This window comes from Mustela nivalis, assembly GCF_964662115.1.
Source record: "Mustela nivalis genome assembly, chromosome: X".
Taxonomy (NCBI): domain Eukaryota; kingdom Metazoa; phylum Chordata; class Mammalia; order Carnivora; family Mustelidae; genus Mustela; species Mustela nivalis.
This window is the reverse complement of record NC_139040.1, coordinates 118,907,171-118,915,683: the sequence shown is the minus strand read 5'-3', so window position 1 is coordinate 118,915,683 and position 8,513 is coordinate 118,907,171.

Genomic DNA, 8,513 nt, shown 5'->3' with positions numbered 1-8,513 from the left:
CCTTCGGCTCAGGTCATGATCCCAGCGTCCTGGGATCGAGTCCCACATCGGGCTCCTTGCTCGGCAGGGAGCCTGCTTCTCCCTCTGCCTCTGCCTGCCATTCTGTGTGCCTGTGCTCGCTCTCTCCCCCTCTCTCTCTGATAAATAAATAAAAAAAATCTTTAAAAAAATAAAAAAAAATAAAAAAAAAAAATAAAAAACAGGCATTCCAATCTCACAAAAACTCCAAGAATAGAGAAAGAGAGCACAACCTAACTCATTTTTACCAGCTAGGATAACCATGGTGCCAAAACCTGACAAGTAAAATCCTCACATTTTACCCATTTTATAAATCAAATGAAACTACAGAAGTCTCTGGAATGCCCACAGAAATGTCTAGCAGCAATTTCAAATCTTGTAAACGGGGGTAATGTGAATAAATATAGGACAAAAGGAACCATTCCGAACCTCAGCAACAAAATTTTTTGAAGATGAAGTCACCAAGAACTAAAGCCAGCAGTGCTGTAGTAAGAGAATGACGTCTCATACGCCCCAAAAGCCCATGTCCTAACGACAAGACAAACTGGGTTAAGTGGTAAGTGCTGCATATGAACTCCAAAATGGCAGCTTTGTGTATCATTTGTCATAGCACAAGGTCAGGTCAACAGGGAACCATCCAGCATGACGGTAATATGAAGCTTTCATGTCTCTGGAAGCAAATGGAAGGACCTGATTTGTTTGGTCTCTGCAGGGCAAAATGATTTTCTTAATAAGCATTAAGTGCTTTCTAATGCAGGGGTGGGGAAAGCTTTATTCAATAAAACAAGAGAATCAATATCAGATGTGCAAGATTAGAAATAAATCATGCACTCAAAGTAAACAAATACTCACAAAACTCTGTGGAAGGGCTGATATTTTCCAACTCCATCACTCATGTCCAAACTCCTCTCCTGTCCTACCTGCAATCAACCAGCCTCTTAATTCCCCAGTGTGTGAATACTCAAGGCCAAGCGAAAGCCCGCTTCGTCTCTCCCCTCATTCTTCAGGCTCCTTTCCCAGTGCATGGTCAATATGCTGGATAAGAACATGCCTGGTAGAGCCATCTGCCTGCCTTCAAACCTAGGCTCTACCACTTACAGTGTAACTTTCATCTGTTCCTTACGCTCTCTGGATCATCTAAACATTGGAGGTCACGAGAGCATCTACCTCATAGGGTTCTGCAGAAATGAAAGAAAGTACTATAATGAAGATCTTAGTATAGTCAGCAAGTGTTAGGTGTTCTTACAAGCAGAATTATAAGAAAAGATTACAGTATACTCTGGTGCTAAATGTAAACAGATTTGAGAATTATTTCCCACATTTATTCACCTAGTTGATGAAACTGTGTTGAGGTTGTGTTACATGCAAGGTACTATACTTGGAACTTAGGATACAATGAACAAGACAGGTATCTTTCCTGCCCTCGAGAACTTACAGCCACTATGTCCTTAGATTTACTGGTCATTGGTGTAGCCAAATAAATAGTGACTTTTTTTTAGCTTTTTAACTTTATGGTCCACCAGACTCAACTCGGCCTAAAAACAAAACCAAGGCACAGGAACACAGTATCCTCGCCTCTATGGACTTGGTCTCCGCCTCACCCCTAGCCAGCAGCATGCAACTCCACCCACAGCAAGCACTCAAAAAAGATTTTTTTTAATTGATTTGGTCTGGAATCTCTTGCTGCAGGATAATTCCATCAATATGTAGAGGAGAAAAATAGGAAACTCCTTAAAAGCATCCTCGAGGTGGTGATCTACCCTGGGGGATGGGGACAGGGATGAGGCAGAAGTACATCGTTTGTGAAATTAGAAGATCATATTTGATGAAAAGTGAGGTATAAAGAAAAGCAAACTGCCCACCAATATTCTGTGCCCTTCCTTGCTTTTGTCATTGCATCATGTCAACTCTTTTTTTTTTAAAGATTTTATTTATTTGACAGAGAGAGGGAGAGATCACAAGTAGGCAGAGAGGCAGGCAGAGAGAGAGGAGGAAGCACGCTCCCCGCTGAGCAGAGAGCCCGATGCAGAGGCTTTAACCCACTGAGCCACCCAGGTGCCTGCACCATGTCAACTCTTGCTTCAAGTCCCAGCTTGACCATTTACTAGCTGCGTGACACTGCTCTGATATTTTAACCTTACCTATAATAATAATAACGTGTCGACATCTAACTTAATAACTATGTTGTCATTTATCATTTAAATTATGATAGGATTCTTATAATTTGTATTAATTGCAATAACTACTTGCATTGGTTACAAGATTTCTATTGTTTATACCAATTAAGTCCAGAAATAGCCAATATTTATGAGTCTCAAAGGAAAGAGGAAGGATAAGTTAGCAGTGGTTTAAAAATTTCTGTGTAGAAGAAGAGTTGGGAGCAGAAATATGGTTAGGAGCAGCCTTTGGAAGCTGCACAGGCACAGCATTTTAGGTAAAAAAGAGACCATTCAGGGGCGCCTGGGTGGCTCAGTCAATTAAGCGTCTGCCTTTGGCTCAGGTCATGATTCCAGAGTCCTGGGATCGAGCCCTGTCAGGCTCTCTGCTCAGCAGGAAGCCTGCTTTTCCCTCTTCCCCTGTCTGCCACTCCCCCTGCTTGTGCTCGCTCTCTCTCTCTCTCAAATGAATAAATAAAATCTTTTAAAAAAAGAACCCAAATGTGATTTAAAAAAAAGAGAGAGAGAGAGAGAGAGGGGAGAGAAAGAGAGTTAAATAGTCCATTTCAAAGCATGAGAAAAGCTGTTGGGAGACAGGGAAGCCAGTCGAGGGAGAAAGAAGGAAAGAGGAAGAGTGAAACCAAATCCCAAAGAGTTCTCTGGAAATGATCACTTTCCTTCCCCAGATTTTACTGCACTTCAAAATGTGTAACCATTTCTGAAAGTTCTTAAACAATTGGATTAGCAAGAAGAAATGGGTCCATGATAGTATCGCCAAGGAAAAGAAAATGTCTAAAGAAGAAAGAAGGCTCCAATAGTTGTGAGGAGCTCAACACAAAATGAAACAAAACATACAATGGTTAAGGGAATAGGGATTTGAAAGAAAGAGATGGGGGGGGGGGCGACAACCAAACATGTTGTTACATTATCATGTAAAAAAAAAAAAAAAAAGCCTCACTCACCTGCAGCAGGAAATTCAAAAGAGAAGATGGAGAGACTGTACAAATCTGAAAATGAGAAAAAGAAAATAAGATTAATGGAAAGTGGCCCTTCTTGGTACCATAATGCTTCAAGCTACTATCAGCCTGTTGACTGTGGCCCACAGACCCCCCTGCTAGGTGCGAGGACTTGAACGCGGAAGCAGAGATAAGAACAGAAATGGAGGAAGCAAACCCTGCTCCTCAGGAACTCATTTTAACCGGAAGACCAGTCTGAAGCCGGTGTCAGGGTTGACGGTGTTGGTGTTTTAGGAGCGTGTACCACTGCTCAGTCTCAGAGCGCGCTCACAGCACAGCAGCGACACTGGACAGTGCAATGATCGGATCTGGGGACGAGGGAGACCATTTGAGAGACCATGCTTTGTTAGACACTTCTACATGGTTTTGGGACTTAACTTCCCTAGAACCTAAACACCTTGATAGCAACAATCGGGTCATTTATGTCTCTTATGCCCCTAAAACCAGAGGCAGAATTCTTTCTCCATAGAGGGGACAAATAAATAACTCTAATGAGTGTTAAGTTTGGCTCAGAGTTGCAAGGGGATGGTGGGGGTACCGGCATGACAAGAGTGAGGGTCAAGGCGGGTGCATACCGGTGAAAGGGAAGACCCTGCCCACCGGAGGAGGAGCACATTGCTGACAACCCGATTTGGATCTTTCAGAATATTCCACTGTGCTTTACTTCGAAACCGAAACACTGGCATAGCTATTGACTCGAAGAGGACAGTCCCATCACACAATGGTATCCCCTAATGTGAAATACAGACGTAACGATTTTCAAATCAAGACTTGCGAAAGAAAACAGTCCATAGTTGATTTTGGAACCAAATGACCTACTTTTGGCTTCAGTCAATAGACAGAAGGTCAGTTCTCAAGGAGGAATCTAAGATATGAATTCAAAGAAGAAATAAGTCATGATGAGTTTCTACTGATCATGATAGGTCCTTTTTTTTTTTTTTTAAAGATTATTTATTTCAGAGAGAGCATGAGACAGAACATGAGGAGGGAGGCAGAGGGAGAGGCAGGAGCTGACTCCCTCCTGAGCAGGGAGCTGGGACATAGGGCCTGATCCCAGGACCCTGGGACCATGACCTGAGAAGAAGGGAGACGCTCAATCCACTGAGCCACTTAGACACCCTCATAAGTTCTTTACAAAAAAAAAAAAAAAAGTTCTTGGGACATCTGAGTGGCCCAGTTGGAGTATGTGACTCTTGATTTTGGGGTTGTAAGCTTAATCCCCACACTGGGTGTAGAAAGTACTTAAACATAAAATCTTTTTAAAAGTTCTTAATAAAGCCTGGTATGTCAGAAAAACTTCATTAACCAATGTTTAAAGAAGACAAAAATGAAGGCCAACCAAGTTGTCCTGTCCTAGGATGAACAAATCACAAACACATGGCCCAAAGCTCAATGTGGAACAAATGTAGGATTAACAACTGAAAAACATCCAAATTATCAAAGATACAAATTGATTGTGACTTGAGTATGGAAATAATTTCAGTTCATATTTGTGCAAACAAAGATTTTCTACATAGGGATTTTTGATGAAATTTCACACCTCAAACACATTACTTTTTCAAAACCTGACAGCCACAATGAAGCACACTTCATGGTTCCTGGTCACCAAGTTTATTAATAAACAACACGAAGCTCTCTTTGCTCCTTTGGAGTACTTTCAGGTAGAAAAAGAAGTCAAACCACAATGAAATTTGTTTTGCCCACTGGATAAAGAAATGTAAAAGGCTACTAATATCCAAAGCTGTAGAGCATGTGGGGAAATGAACACTCACATACACTGTTGGTGGAAACATCAGCTTTGGGGTACCCGGGAGGGTCAGTTGGTTAAGCATCTGCCTTCAGCTCAGGTCATGATTCCGGGGTTCTGGGATCAAGACCCACATCAGGCTCCCTGCTCAGTGGGGAGTCTGTTTCTCCCTCTCTCTGCCGCTCCCTCTGCTCATGCTCTCACACTTGCTCTGTCAAATAAATAAATAAAATCTTTAAAAAGAAGAAGAAAGAAAAGAACAGAACAGAACAGAAACCTCAACCTTGAGAGAATAGTTTGGGTTTTGAAATGTTAGGTGTGCATACCTTTTGATCCAGAAATTATTCCAGAAGTTGTGTCCCCACAGAAATACACACCAAAAAAGCTATAATTGCAGCTTTGTATGACTGGGGAAAAAAGCCCAAGTCTCCATCGATAGATGAATAGTTAAATAAATGATGATGGTCCATCCGTATTATGGACCATTATGCAATGCTTAAGAAAATGAAGTTGATCTACATGTACTGACATAGAGATTGTGAATACATGTAAGCCAAAAGAAAAAAATCAAGTTTCTTATTAATACGTATAGTAAGATCTGTTAAGAAACAAGCAAAGCTGTACATATGCATGCCAGTGTATATAATTACAAGTAAGAATGCACACAAAAAAGCCTGGAAGGAAATCCACCAGTGTCCACAAAAAGCGAGAGCCGGGGTGGTTGGAGGTTGTGGGGGGGGTGGATATGAAGCCCAAGAGAACACAAGACACATATCTGTGTATTTACTTGTGCAATTAAATATATTTGCTCTAGCAAAGAAAAGCAGAAGTCAGAAAGAGGGCCAAGCCATCCAGGTTCTCCAAAAAGAGCCCAAGTTGAGGTCAGAAGGAAACCAACTAGGAGGTAAAGCCATCCCTGGCTCAGCGGGAGGCCATCTCCCCTGGCCCTGCCCTAATCCAATTAGAAAGGCCCCAACGCAAGCACAAAGCCTTCTGGTCACAGAGCCAAGAAACCAGCTTCCCAGCTGGGGAGCAAGAACTCACTTGAGCAAGTTGTGGAAAGGAATGTCAAAAGCAATGATGTGCAATGCCTGATGGACAGAGAGGCCTACACTTAATGAGAGAGCTCCAGCCCCTGGGGTTCCTCCTGGGCACCGTCACCACACACACACCATCCTTTATCTCCCACAGAAATTAAACAGGAATCAGGACCCAAAGAGCACAGGCCTCCAGGAACAAAACATTAGTGACTCCAATGTTTGGGCTTCTTACATCATTGAAAGGAAAGGGCAAGTCGCAAAAGGAACTGTATCGACTTATGTAAGACATGGCACAGAACAGAGAAATTGCTCAGAGGAGAATAGCAAATTCACCAATTGCTAGGATTAACTGAAACCTCCCCCAGTTGCAGACTGCCCCAAACCATGACATCAGGGAGGCTGGAAAGGCATCCAACTTCCTCTATTTATCAAGCTGGCTAAAAGCCAGGGTAATACCAGAGAGGGGAGGGGGGGCAAGCAGACTGTACAAGTGGTTTGGGTGGGAAGTAAATGGTCTCTGTGTGCAGTTCAAGCCTTGCTCCCCAAGAACCAGGACTCTTGTGCTTGGACACTCCTCAGAGGCCCCGGTGCTAGCCACAGGGCCCAAGCATCCTGGGGATAATCAGCAGAACAGGCCAAGTACACAGGTAATGGCCAGCCAGCCCCAGGCAGTTATACTCCTGCCCTCTGGGTTAATACAATGCTGGTCCAAAAATTAATTTTTTAAAAAAGACCAAAAAATCAAAAAAATAAAACAAAAAGCAAATGCTGATGACATACAGCATCCTGAAAGACTCAGCACTATATCTGAATCCTAATGATTAACGAGTGGCCCAGACTGAGGGGCAGAGTGGCCGACAGTTCCTGGTGTTCACACTACCATGGAAGAAACAACCAGAGAACAAAGAGGCTTTGATAATTTGGAAACAAGGGCAGAAAGAAACAAAGAGAACCTTCTCCATGCTAGTAGGAAAAGCAAATTGCGTGGGTAGAGATGATGGCGAAGGTTAGGCTTGTGGGCATATACAGGAGAAAGTCAGGGATATACAAGTTCTTGACTGTAGAGTAGTACACATTGCCCTCAAGGAACAAACAGGAGTGATTCTAGAACTTTCTGGTGGCCCCATTGCTAGTCAGACCCAACCTAATAAGATCTTTAGCTACATAGACTGATGTGTTCCATTCTGGATGCCACCATTTGGCTTTGGGAAACTCTAAAGATACTTCATTCAGTGAACATTTACTGAACGCCTCCTAAATGCCCATAACAGGGCCAATCCATATGGCTGTGCAGCCTGCGCCGTGGCCAAGAGAGTCAACAGAGCCTGAATCCAGAATGTCGAGTTTTCTGGAAGTGCCATACGAACAGCTGTGGGCTCTGTCACAGACACTGCAGGAGCTCTGAGGAAGGGCAGTAAACCAGTGCAGGGAAATGGATCCAGGAGCATTTCCTCAAGGAGGGAACAGTCACGCTGTATCCCAAAGGATACACAATGCCCTTTATGTGATGAAATGGCAAAGAGCATTCCAGAGAAAAAATAGCTTAAACCAAGACACAGAGCCAATAACCGGCATGGAGTGGGCAGGACTTGGAATCCACTGGATGTGGGTGAAGCATGAAGAGCGAAGCGGAGAGGATGGCCAGGAAGGACCAGGAGAGATGGAGAGAAAAGCAATGGAACGTATTAAAAATATAATCTGGCCAGGCTGCAGAAAAGTCATACTGCACATCCACGTGGAGGTTGTGGTGGATTATAAAAACAGCTGCTAAGTACACCGGGCCCTCACAGAAAGAAAATGGCAGCGAGGTGTTCTCCAGCTCTATCATGGGCAGAGAGGATGTCGAAAAGGTGGCTTAAACCATGACCCTAGACGTAAGATAAGCAGGAGGAAGAATGTCCTCGTATTGATCACTGTTCTATTGTAGAAGTGACTATGAGAGCACTTTTGGAATTGCTTTCTGAAACATCTAAAAAGATGACCTCATAGTCCCTGCGGTGAGGCCTCATGCTGAGACAGAACAAACCAGGCTTGGAAAAGTACCTGGTGGGCCTCCTGCAACCGTTAGCACTGGGCCACTTTTCTCTGCAGTGCTAGAGCTTTCTTTTCTCTCCTCCCCTCTCCCCAAATGTTCTCTTCTGCTCGTCCCTTCTACCAGCGTAACTCGTTTTATTGCACTTCTCTTTATTGTGCTTCAGAGATACAATGGGGTTTGGTGGGAATTTTTTGTGGTTTTTTTGGCTTTGTTGTGGTGGGTTTTGTTTTTTGGTTTTGTTGTTGTTGTTGTTGTTCTTTTTTTAGATTTTTTATTTATTTATTTGACAGGCAGAGATCACAAGTAGGCAGAGAGGCAGGCAGAGAGAGAGGGGGAAGCAGGCTCCCTGCTGAGCAAAGAGCCCAATGTGGGGCTCGATCCCAGGACCCTGAGCCAAAGGCAGTGGCTTAACCCACTGAGCCACCCAGGCACCCTTGTTTTTTGTTTTTCAACACATGGAAGGGTTGTGGCAACCCTGCAGCAAGCAGGTCTCTCGGCATC